This window comes from Erinaceus europaeus, chromosome 15 (genome assembly GCF_950295315.1).
Source record: "Erinaceus europaeus chromosome 15, mEriEur2.1, whole genome shotgun sequence".
NCBI classification, from domain to species: Eukaryota; Metazoa; Chordata; class Mammalia; order Eulipotyphla; family Erinaceidae; genus Erinaceus; species Erinaceus europaeus.
This window is the reverse complement of record NC_080176.1, coordinates 74,526,187-74,538,471: the sequence shown is the minus strand read 5'-3', so window position 1 is coordinate 74,538,471 and position 12,285 is coordinate 74,526,187. Positions and strand designations below refer to the sequence as shown.

The window sequence follows — 12,285 nt, the reverse complement described above, 5'->3', positions numbered from 1 at the left end:
CCAATTTCTTGGGATGAATGACTCTGAAAATGTCCAGTAGTTCTAGTTTATCTATCTCTTCATTTAGCTCCCTTATGTCTTTATTGATTTTCTGCCTGGATAATCTGTCAAGTTGAGAGAGTGGGGTGTTAAAGTCCCCTACTATGATTGTGTTACTGTTAATATATTGCTGTAGCTCTTTCAGTAGAAGTTTGATGTATTTAGATGGCTTCTCATTGGGTGCATAGATGTTAATAATTATTAAGTCCTTTTGATTGACTGATCCTCTGAGCATTAAGTAGTGTCCATTCCTATCTTTTTTAATCTTATCTATTTTAAAGTTTATCATGTCAGATATGAGAATAGATGCTCCTGCCCTTTTTTGTGGGCCATTGGCTTGTATGATAGTTTTCCATCCTTTCACTTTAAGCCTGTGTTTGTCTTGTTGAGTTAGGTGGGTTTCCTGTAGACAACATATTGTTGGGTTGTGTTTTCTGATCCATCTTACTACTCTGTGTCTTTTAATAGGTGAATTCAGGCCATTGACATTTATTGATATCAAAGATTGAAGATATTTTAACGCCATTCTTGTAGAGTTTTAGAGTGTTTTGATATATGTCCTATTTGTGGTGGTCTGGTTGTTTATAGGAGACCTTTCAGAAGTTCTTTCAGGGCAGGCTTGGTGATGGTTGATTCCTTCAACTGTTGCTTGTCTGAGAAGGTTTTGATGCCTCCATCTAGTCTGAATGACAGTCTAGCAGGATATAGTATTCTTGGCTGAAAGCCTTTCTCATTGAGCACTCGATAGATATCTTGCCATTCTCTTCTGGCCTGTAGTGTTTGTATGGAGAAGTCTGCTGCTAATCTTACGGGTTTTCCTTTGTAGGTGACTCTTGGTTTTTCTCTTGCAGCCTTCAGGATCCTTTCTTTATCCTTGTTCCTTTCCATTCTAAGTGTGATATGTCTTGGTGTCTTTAGGTCTGGGTTAATTCTGTTTGGGACCCTCTGGGCTTCTTGAATTTTTATGTCTTTGATGTTGTCTAGACTAGAGAAGTTTTCAGCTACTATGGCCTGGAAAATTCTTTCTTCCTCTCCTTCTCTTTCTTCCTCTGGTATGCCAATAATGCATATATTATTTCTTTTGAAGTCATCCCATAGGACTCTGTTGTTGTTTTCAGCATCTCTTAATCTCTTTTTGAGATCTCTTACTTCTTTTTTAGTTGTCTCTAATTCATCCTCAATCTTGCTAATTCTGTCTTCAGCCTCATAGATTCTATTCTCTCTGCCCTCTACTGTTTTCTGGAGTTCATCTATTTTGTTGCCCTGCTCTGATACTGTTTTAGCTTGTTCAGCTAGTTGCATTCTTAGCTCAGCAATTTCAGCTTTCAGATCTCTAATAACCGTGAGATAATTAGTATTTTCTTCCATATTCTCATTTGTTGTTCCTGCATTTCTGGTTACAATTTTTTCAAATTCTTTACTCACTCCTGTTATTATTTCCTTAGCTAATGTTTGGATGCTGAACTCATTATTTTGTGCTTCACCCTCTGGAGGACTTTTAGCTGGACTCTTGTCCTGGTTCGATTCTCCAATATTTTTTCTTGTTGTTTTAACCATTTTATATATTATGTTATGAGTTCCCTTTATCAGTACTTTTCAAATTATTGATCACTATTGCCTGGATTGACTTGTGTCTAAGTAAGTTAATTAAAGGGTTCACAGTGGTGGAAGTTAACAGTTATTTCAATCTTTGAGTTGGAGCTCAGTGGTTTAAAAGCCTCTTTCTTTTTTTTTTTTTTTTTCCTTCCTTGTAGGCTATGGGAGCCTGAGGGCTTTTAAACTATCAATAGGCTTCTTAGCTTAATCACTGACTCCTGACCAAGAGATAAGGCAGGTGTGGCAGAGATAATCCAGTGGTTATGCAAAGAGACTTTCACAGCCCCTCAGCTATGCCACCTAGGTATAGGTCTTCTGAGTTTCCTGGTTAGATCTCTGTCCCCTGGTGTCCCTCCCTGTTGCTGCTCCAGATTCTGAGGGTAGCAGCTATGGAGACTCAGAGTTGCACTTGGTGAGTCTCTGGGGAGTCCTCTCCTCCCTTCAGCTGTCCCCTTGTTGGTGGAGCAGACTGGAGGTGGTGTCTCCACTGATAAACTGCTGAACTGTTAGCAGTCACTTAATCTCTCATTAGGCCCCTCTCTCCTCTCTGTCACCAGCCACACATGTTTGTACTCACCAGTGATTTACTGGTGAGTTCCTGTGGTCATTCTAGTCCTGTCTTGTTTCGGTCCCGGGTGGTCTCCTTTGGTATTCCTAGTTGATCCGGGGAGAGGAGAGGAGAGGAGAGGAGAGGAGAGGAGAGGAGAGGAGAGGAGAGGAGAGGAGAGGAGAGAAAGTGATCTGCTGCTCGTAGCTCCGCCTCCAGAAGTTGAATCAATTGGGGAGATTAATGATTTATAGCCAACAGGAAATTTGCCACTGAAACCACTTAATTTTTTATATAATTTATTTATTTATAAGATGGAAATACTGACAAGACCATAGGATAAGAAAGGGGTACAATTCCTACCACCAGAGCTCCATATCCCATTCCCTCCCCTGATAGCTTCCCTATTCTTTATCCCTCTAGGAATATGGACCCAGGGTAATTATGGGGTGCAGAAGCTGGAAGGTCTGGCTTCTATAATTGCTTCCCCGCTGAACTTGGGCATTGACAGGTCAATTCATACTCCCAGCCTGTCTCTCTCTTTCCCTAGTGGGGTGGGGCACTGGGGAAGCAGTACTCCAGGACACATTAGTGGGATCATCTGTCCAGGGATCATCTGTCTGGTTGACTTCATGGTAGTGAAATCACTTTATTACATATTCTTAGTGGCATCCATTTGCTCACATGGATGTAGTAAATACAGTTATTGATACATGTGCAGAATTTCTCAGTTTTCTGCAAAACACTCTAATCCCCAATCACCAAGGGCCTCCTTCACCATGACCTGAGAGCCCACCCACCAAAGTCTTTTATTTTAGTGCAATACACCAAACCTAGTCCAAGTTCTAAGAAATTGAGAAATTGAGAGAGGAGGTGGAGAGATAGAGGGAGAAAGAAAGATAAACACCTGCAGACCTGTTTTTACCACTGGTAAGGTGACCTCCCTATAGGTGGGGAATGAGGGTCTCAAACCCGGATCCTTGTGAGGGTCCTTGTGCTTTGTACTATGTGCACTTAATCAGGTACACCACCGCTGGGCCCCCTGGAAGTCCCCACCCAGTCTAGCTTCAAACACTGATCCATGGGTAACAGGATCCCTGGGTGGGGTAGAGGTTGCTGGTGGTCAGTTTGGCTGTTCCCTGAGTCTGATCTGTCTGATGAACCATGATCTATGCAGAAGAGAAGCTCACATTTGTTAGGGAGGATGACATTGAGATAGAGATGTGAGTTCCACAGGAGGCTGTGAAGCTCCTAATTGATCGTCAAGGAGACAATATTAAACAGGTAAGTGTAAGTGCAAACAAGCAGTGGACTTCCCCAGGGATTGGTTCTGCTGATTTCTCCTACTCCCAGTCCATAAAAACCCATTCAAACTGTATTTTTGATTCATTCTATGTGTGTGTTTTAACCAGAGCACTGCTCAATTCTGGTTTATGATGCTGCTGGGATTAAACCTGAGGCCTTTGGTGCCTTAGGAATGAAAGGCTTTTTGTGTGACCATTATGCTGTCTTCCCCCAGTTCCAAATGGCATTTTTTTAGTTAATTTATTTATTATTGGATTGAGACAGAGCCTCCTGATAACCAGCCCTTCAACTCTGACCACAGAACTGAGGTCACCCAACTGGGTGGAATGAGTCAGGGGGAGAAGTTGGGGGAAAGGTGAGAGCCAAAAATGTGAACCCAGTTTGCTTGACTCCAAAGTCATCAATTACTTCACCCATTAATAGAGCTTGGCACTATCTAGATATATAGAGAGAGATTAAAAAATTTAGTGATTTAAAAAACATATTGATTTATAAGGGAGAGCCAGAACATCACTCTGGTGCATGTGATTCTAAGGATCGAACATAGGATCTCACGCTTGAGAGTCCAGTGCTATATCCACTACACCACAAAAATAAAGTTCTTTCTCTCACTAAAAAGAAAATCAGACAAAGAGCACTGTGATTATATAAAACAGCTTACATACCTGAGACTCCAAGTCCCAACTTCAGTCCCTGAAACCATCCTAAGCCAGAGCTGAACAGTTCTGTGATTAAAAATAAAAAGTAATAATAATAATTAAGAAAGAAAGAAAAAGAAGGAAATCCCTGGGGCTGAGTGGTGGCAGCTCACCCAGAAGAGTGGGCATGTTGCCTTTCAAGCCCATGGTCGGTCCTTCCCTGTAGGAGAAGCTTCACCAGCAGTGGAGATGCTGAAGATGTGTGTGTTTCTCTCTTGTCCTCTATCCAGAAAGAAAGAGGAATGGTGGAAGATACACAGTAAATAAATAAACAAACAAACCACCAGGAACAGTGAAACCATGCACCGGTCATAATCCTGGTGGCAGAAAGAGAGAGGTAGGGGAAGGGAAGGAGGTAGGAAGGAGGGAGAGAAAGGAAGGCAGACAGGCAGGCAAAACCCCTCATATATTGAGTGTATATGTAGGCAGCTCTGTGAAAGGACACCCTTAGTCAGCTGTAGGATACTGACTGTGATGACGGGGCCAGTGCTGAAATAGTTCTTGCCTCACTCACTGGCCCTTTCCAACCCCCATGTAGTCCTCGCACATTGTGGGCAGTTTTAAGGATTGATTCCTTCCTTGAGTCTGACAGCTAGCAGCCAGTAGACTGGGGGGTGATGGTGTCTCTGCTTTCTGCACTTCCCTGACTGTTCTGGATTCCCAACGCTCCCACACACTTGCTGGCAGCAGAGCTCTCTGGCTGTAATGTAGATCTGAAGGTTTTTTTGGGGTTTTTTTTTTTTTAATAAGGTTTTCTTTTTTTGAATATTTATTTATTCTCCTTTTTGTTGCCCTTATTGTTTTATTGTTGTAGTTATTATTGTTGTTGTTATTTATGATAGGACAGAGAGAAATGGAAAGAGGAGGTTAAGACAGAGGTGGGAGATTAAGATAGACACCTGCAGACCTGCTTCACTTGTGAAGGGACTCCCCTGCAGGTAGGGAGCTGGGGGCTCGAACCGGGATCTGTTGTGACCCCAACAGGAGTTTGGGACTATTAGCATACAAATGACGTCACCCTGAGGAGGTGCTTCAGAGAAGGGGATGTATTAAAAGCACGGGATTTGGAGCAGGTCGCTCTATTTGGCTGCTGCTGCTGCTTCTCCTGGTCTCGGCGGAGGTGCGCCAGGTATCTGTCATGGCTACTTCTCTTGGGAACTGAACACGTGTGACTCTGCTAGCCAGTAAACTATTAGACTCCTATACAACCATGAGCAACCTTTTGCCAGAGCTGATAATTGTTTATTTTATGGGACTAAACTTTTGATAACTATACTCAGACTTTATGGACCTAGCATACTCTTAACCCTTGATGATGAGTGCTTATTTTGCCTTTTACCTGTTTTACCCTAATAAACCGTGTATTGTTTAAACCCGTTCCCAGCTCCCGCTGTGAGCCCTTTCACACACCACAGCAGCCCCCCCACCTACCCCTTGTTTAAGCTACTCCAGTCCTTGTGCTTTTGCGTCACCTGCGCTTAACCCTCTGCGCTACCGCCCGACTCCCAAGGTTTTCCTTTTTAATATTTTTATATTTCATTTACTTATTGGAAAGAGACAGAGAATTTATTAAGGAAGAGGGAGAGAAAGAGACCTACAGCCCTGCTTCATCACTTGTGAAGCTTCCCCTTTGCAGGTGGGAACAAGGGACTTGAACCCTGCTCATGGTAAGGTGTACACTCAACCAGATACACCATAGCCCAGCCTCCAGGATTTGAGATTCTTTACGAATGAGGTATAGGGAGCACTTAAGTGAGGCCACCATGGTCTGCCAGTTGTCACCCCCTTTCTGCACCCTCTTCATCCACCCCCCCACCCCCTTGCCAAGAAGCAAGGACAGCATATCCACTGGACAGCATGTTCAGGCCGTGACACCGCCTCCTCAGAAGCCACTTGAGCATTCCCAGCTTGGTTTGTTTCTCTTAAAGATAAAAACCATACATATGCCAAGTGTTCAGAGCCAGGTCAAGCGAGGGAGGGCTTCACCCAGGGTGGCTCCCCTTCATTATCCATGGATGACATTGTCAGTCATCTCTGAAATCTTGTAACATACACAAAACTCAGTGTTTATTTACATAATACTTTGGAATAGTTTTGTGTTTATTGGAAATAGTGACTTATAATTAAGGGCTATGGAGCAGGCAAAATAATGTGGGGGAGGGGGTATGGAGAGAAAAATAGAGTAGAGGGGTGTCATCCCTCCTCTCCCCAGCAGAAAGCTGGTGTTGGCTATGCAGTTAGAAAAGAAAGAGCCAGGAGGGATTTATTATAATTCTGAGCTGGAAAGGTATTTAAGTGAAGCATTGCTCCGTTCCTGATGTTCAGGGGGCCAGCCCTTTGAAAGCATATCAAATCACTTCATTATCATCTAACTTCATTTTCCAAAAAAGAAGAAAAAAGGTCAACGGGTTTCTTTATTATTATTATTATTATTGAATAGTGAGCAACAAGATTATAGGATAAGAGGGGTACAATTCCACACAACTACCACCACCAGAACTCCGTATCCAATCCCCTCCCCTGATAGCTTTCCTGTTCTTTATCCCTCTGGGAGTTTGGACCTAGGATCATTATAGGGTACAGAAGGTGGAAAGTCTGGCTTCTGTAATTGCTTCTCAGCTGGACATGAGCAAATAACAGGTTTCTTTTAATTCTACTGTCTGAAATCTTAAGTCCTTGAAATGCCCAATAAGGGACATAATGCACAAGTTTCATGGCGTCTACATGGAAAGAAAGATTGCATGCCTCTGTGTGGACTTGAAAATGCCTGCTCAGAGAGTTCACAGGCGATACCTTGGCCCCGCCAAGGAAATAGAAACAGACAAATAGAACCAGATGTCTACATGTGGTGCTGCACTTGAGACAGGAGTATCAAAAACACATGTTTCCCCTTCTCTCCAACTCTCTAATGAATCACTGGAGTTTCGAATCACCCAGCACGCTGCTCTTGCCCTTATAGGTTTCTGTAGGGCAGCCCCAAGTAAAGCAGTAAGTAATAACCATAAAATCTTAATGAATACCCTATTAAGTCAGTTTTTCTTTGGGGTTGTTAGGAACTTGGACCTTGCTTCACCAGTGGAAGCCAGGCCGAGTATAAGTTTCATGGAACGTAAAGGTGGATTCTCTACCACTGTTTATAAGTAATCACAGTCGTCATAGGAATTTTACCCCATGAACTTCTCCTGTCATGTGAAATTATTCACTTGGGGATGTCAGGGGATTATGTCTAATGGGAAAACCATGCCCCACATCATTCATGTCGGTGATTTCCATGTGGGGGTGCTGGAGGGAAAGATTTACAGGGATCTGTATTGAGTGGGCAGACAGAGGAAGGGAAAGGGGTCTGGTGTTGGGGGATCCCTTTAGCTATTCCATTCAGATCTATTTCAGAGCCAACCCAAATATCAGTGGCTGTTTTATTGGAAGCCAGCTTACTGAACTGTTGAAGTCAGGTTGTCTCCTAGCTGGGTTGCATATGGAAAATGCTGAGGGGAGCAATGAGGCAGTGTGCTACAGCCGGTGGGGGCTCCAGAATGTTCTCCCATGTGATGAGATGTCTCTAAGCTGCATACATTCGAAATAAACATCAGAGATATTGTATAGGACCAGAGAGATAGCTCACTGGGCCAGGGCCCTGCCTGGCTGTGTGAGCGACCCAGGTTAAAGGCAGGTGCCTTGTGGCGGCGGAAGATGCTTCAGTTCTGGGAGCTCTCTCTGAATGAAACAGTGGTCTAGAATGGTAAAATCATACGATCCTAGTGCCACCAAGCCCCAAAATTTATAAACTGTGGAGGGCTATTTATAAATATATATATGTATATGTGTGTGTGTATATATATATATATATATATATATATATGTATATATATATATGTATTAGCAAAAGACTGCTGAAGTTTCTTCGGTGAGTAGTAATCCACCTGCTAACCAGTTCACAAGGTGGAGGTGGCATGGGGAGGGTGGGGCTCAGTATTGGAGCATATGCTTTGCATGTGTGAGGTCCCAGGTTCAATCCCCAGAGCCATATAAAATGGCAGATTGATTTTGTGGTCTCTTTCAATAGAGAGAAAAAAAGTTTAATGATACTAGTGTAGATGATACTAACTTGGAAAAGCAAGAAAAACAATGATATTTCTAAGTTGTTTTGGGGGGGAATTTGTTGTTGTTTCTGAAAGGTGATGGGGAAATAGCACATTTCTGTGTAGCAAATCCTTTTTCGATGGACAGAAGGCCTTGTGTGATCTGGTTGAAGGCTCGTCCCGTCTGACAAAGGTGGGAATGTGCTTGAGGCAGATGGTGCCTGTTCCCCAATCAGTCATATGCGCTCCTGTCTCCACTACCACATCTCAGTGGTATTTTTACAGGGTGGCCTGATAGGGGTTTTCAGCTGGTAGGACATGTTTAACTTTCTCCTTTCTCTCCCATCTAGAAAGCATATCCAGATACTAATGAGTGGGCAGTGATAACGGCAGTAGGAATGAGCTTGAATCGGACTTCTTTTATAGTTGCAGAGGGGTCACTTTTAAATGGCTTAGCTGTCATGGTCAACTCAAAGTGTCTTGACATATATTGCTGAGATGGTCAGGCTAACTGGGCCTTGGTTAATTCTTAATCTTTTTTTTTTTTACTTTTTATTTAAAATGAGAAAAGTTTTTTTGTTTGTTTCCAAATATTTTCCACTTATGACACTCCTCATTTCTCCCTAAAGAATCTGATTTCCCAGGGACCAGGTATTGGTGCACCCGGTTAAGTGTACATACTACCATGTGCAAGTACCTAGGTTCGATCCCCTTCTCTCCACCTGCTCTCCCCTGCTCTTCACCAGTGGTGAAGTACGTCTGCAGGTATCTCTCTTTCTCCCTCTGTATTTCCCCTCCCCTCTCAATTTCTCTCTGTCCTGTCAAATAAAAGAAAAATAAAGAAAAAAATGGCCCGCAGGAATGATACATTCCTTGTGCCAGCACTGGTGACTGCCACAGCAATAACCCTAGTGGTAATAAAAAATAGAAATAATAGAATCTTATTTCCCTATAGTATTATGTCTCTTTAGCCTGGAGAATTTCCTTTAGTGTTTTTCTTGGAGTGAAAGTCTAATGACAATCAATTCTTAGTTCATCTGAAATGGCTTTAACTCACCTTCATTTTTGAAGGGTCCTGTCACTGTATTGTATTCTGAGCTAACAGGTGTGCTTGCTTCTTAACACCGAAAGATCTCATAGCCATTGTTTCAGGTTGCCGTAATTGTATGAGCAGTTCATGGTCGTTCAAATTCATCATTTCCATGTGGATAACTTGTAGAGATTATATAATTTTTCTGCTTTCAAGATGTTCTTGTCTGCATTACTGTGATGTCTCCAAACTTTTTCTTGTAAAAAAAAAAAAGTGCTCAACTTGTTGAAATTTGTTGGAAGTGCTTAACTTCTTTGAAATTTGCTAAACATTTTAGCCTGTAAGTTTATGCCTTTCACTGAAACTAGGAGATTTCAGTTATTCGGATTTTTTTTCCTTTTTCTTTTCATTTGATAGGACAGAAAGACATTGATAGGGGAAGGGAAATAGAGAAGAGACAAGAAAGACACCTACAGAGCTACTTGAAGCGTCCCCCTGCAGGTGTGGAGCAGGGCTCAAACTCAGGTCTTTGTGCATATCCTTGAACATTGTACTATGTGCACTTAACCAGGTGCACCACCACCTGGCTCCACAGGCATTTTTTTTTCTGCTCAACTTTCTGGAATTCCAGGTGTCATACATCAGGCCTTTTGATATGTCCCACAAGTTCATGAGTCTTGGTTAATTTTCCAAATCTTTTGTTTCTTCTTCATGTTGAGTATTTCTTATTCAAATTTATTCATTGTTTCTCATATCTGATCTCCATTCCACTGCTAAACATCCAGTGAAGTTTTTCTTTTGTGAAAGTATTTTTCAGCCGAGCAATTTTCAATTTTATTCGTTATTTTATTCTTTATAAGTCTGTCTGTTTGCTGAGGCTGCCAACTTTTCATCCACTGCAATTAGTTTGCCTTTATATCCCTGAACACTGTTCTAATACAAGCTCAGAGCTTTGTGCCTGACAATTTCAGTATATGGGCTGCCTTGGAGTTGGCACCATGGGCTGTCTTTTCCCTTGAGAATAAGTTACATTTGTAGGTATTGTGTACACCTAGGTCCTATCCTATTCACTCAAAAAGCGCTGATGTTTTTATTCTAGCAGGCAGTTAGCAGGCTCACTGAAAAGTGAAAATGGTTTGATGACAAGTCAGGTCTTTATTTAGCCTGTTATTTCTTTAGCTGGGGTGCTTTGGATCTGCTCATCACACATGGTTGATTTGGGGGTCACCAGAGCCTCAAGCAGAGTTTATGTCACAACTCTGGGGCTCTGCCTGTCTAATACTGTCCTTCCATGACCCCCAGCTCAGTCTCTCGTGACTTCATTTGCCCAGGTGCTCCTCATTTTACCAGATCAAAGCAAACTACAGGTTTTCTTTTGAGTTGTTTGGTTTTGCTGCTGGGGCTTTATGGGGACATCATTTCTGCGCTAGTCCTTTCAGTGGACTCTTTTTCTTTTCTCCAGAAGGAGAATGAGAGACAAGGGGGATAGAGAGAGGGAGGGAAGGCGAGAGAGAGAAAGCCCACAGTACTGCTCCACTGCTAATAAAACTTTCCCTTTTACACGGTGCTCCCAGGGGATGCCCTGGGTCTTGAACCCAAGTCCTTATGCATGGTAAAGTGTGCCCTCTACAAGGTGAGCTATCTCCCAACCCCTTTCTGAGTTTTGCCTCTCACACCAAAGGTCATCTGCTCCCAGCTTAATGCCTTGTAGGGTAGGAGAGTGCCCCTCTCTTCATCCCTTGTCCAAAGCCTCTCCTCTCCTGCTGGGTCTGCCTGTCCTTGTTCCCTCTCCAAAGCCTGCAGGTTCTGTCTGTTTGTTTTGTCCAGAGTTTAGTGTTCTCTGTGGAGAGGCTGGGCTGTCACAACTCCACACCAGAGGCACCTCAGTTCCATTGGAATCTGTGTTGTTAGAGAGCCCGCCCACTCTCGGCCTCGGGTGGAAATACAAGTCTTGATTATTTGTGTGAAATTGCATCCTTGGTAGTTTTCCAGATCCAGAAATTGGAGAAGCCTTTCTTAACTGATGGTGGTGTATACAGGTGGGGTAGGATAGCTTACAGGTGGGAATTAGGATGCTTGAATTGTAGCCCAGGGAATATTGATGAGAGAATTAGCTGCCTAATTGCCATTATGTAGTCAATCGTTGTAGTAATTACCCAGTTACTGTGCACTAATTGTTGTTGTAATCAGCATGTCATTAAATCCTTGGCCACAGGAAAAAGGGCCTGGACTGCCTCCAAGGTCCTTATCATACTCAGATCCCCATAAGCCTCTGATCATCTGATGGCAGTATCTTGACATCTCTTGAGTTAGTCAATTCACTTCATGGGATTCATAGGATTAAAGTCATATGTTGAGGGTGGGGGAAGGCCCTCCTGCTACCGAAATCATGGTTGTGTGCCACTCATTATTTTTCTCCTTTTCATCTCAGAATTCCTGAAATATACAGCACCCCAGGGGCTGGGTGATGGCACTAGTGGTAGCACACATTACAGTGCACAGAGGCCAGCATTCAAGCCCCCGGTCCCCACGTGTGGCAGGGAGAGCTTCATGAGCAGTGAAATAACGTTGCAGGTGTCTCTTGTCTTGTTCTTTGTATCCCCTTTCCCTCTCAGTTACTCAACTCTATGCAAAAATTAATACGTATTTTTAAAAATATTCTACCCCAGGGATGGAAGGTAGTGCACAGGGTAGAGTGCACGCCTTGCCATGGACACAACTTGAGTTCGAGCCCTGACATTATGTGAAAGTGCCACTGGCAGGTGGGTGTGAGGGGGCCTCTGGTACTGTAATTCCTTTTCTCTCTTTTGTCTCCTGCTGAAATAAAAAGAATGAAATAGTTGGTCAAGGAGCAGTGAAATCACACATGTGCAAGTCCCGAGAAATACACTCGTTCTCTGTTTATCCATCTTAATCTCTATCTCTCCATCTCTCTCCCCACCCCAATTTTCCTTTATGCCTCAGTTTTTGTTTAACTTTGTAGTGGTTAAA

At 43.0% G+C, this 12,285-nt stretch overlaps 1 protein-coding gene across 6 annotated transcripts in view; it reads left to right on the top strand.

Annotated features, from left to right (window-relative positions):
• CCBE1 (collagen and calcium binding EGF domains 1) overlaps positions 1 to 12,285 on the top strand; it is a 238,019-nt gene that overhangs the window by 192,993 nt on the left and 32,741 nt on the right. The window lies entirely within an intron of this gene.